Source organism: Octopus bimaculoides, chromosome 5, assembly GCF_001194135.2.
Source record: "Octopus bimaculoides isolate UCB-OBI-ISO-001 chromosome 5, ASM119413v2, whole genome shotgun sequence".
Classification (NCBI taxonomy): Eukaryota; Metazoa; Mollusca; class Cephalopoda; order Octopoda; family Octopodidae; genus Octopus; species Octopus bimaculoides.
In genome coordinates this window covers 48310671-48310993 of record NC_068985.1, presented here as the reverse complement: position 1 = coordinate 48310993, position 323 = coordinate 48310671, and positions in this window count along the sequence as shown.

Here is a 323-nt window from a genome sequence, read left to right as displayed (position 1 = left end):
ACACACACACACACACATATATATATATACATGGGTTTAGGAATGGAGTCGATAAGATCCGGGTGGAAGCTCACACGGTGTATACCGCCGGCTACTCTTCGGGTCAAGGATATCTTGATTAAATTAAAAGTTACATTGTCGCAAGGATATACTTATCGACGCATGGCAGATTCAATCAGAATGTGTCAAGATATCTTCCGCCTGAAGAGTAGCCGGCGGTATACACCTTGCTTGGATTTTCACCATTTCTGAGGTTTCGCCCGCTATGAAACATATGTAATCAGGATCTTATCTACTCCATTCAATAACTCTTGTATTCTTAT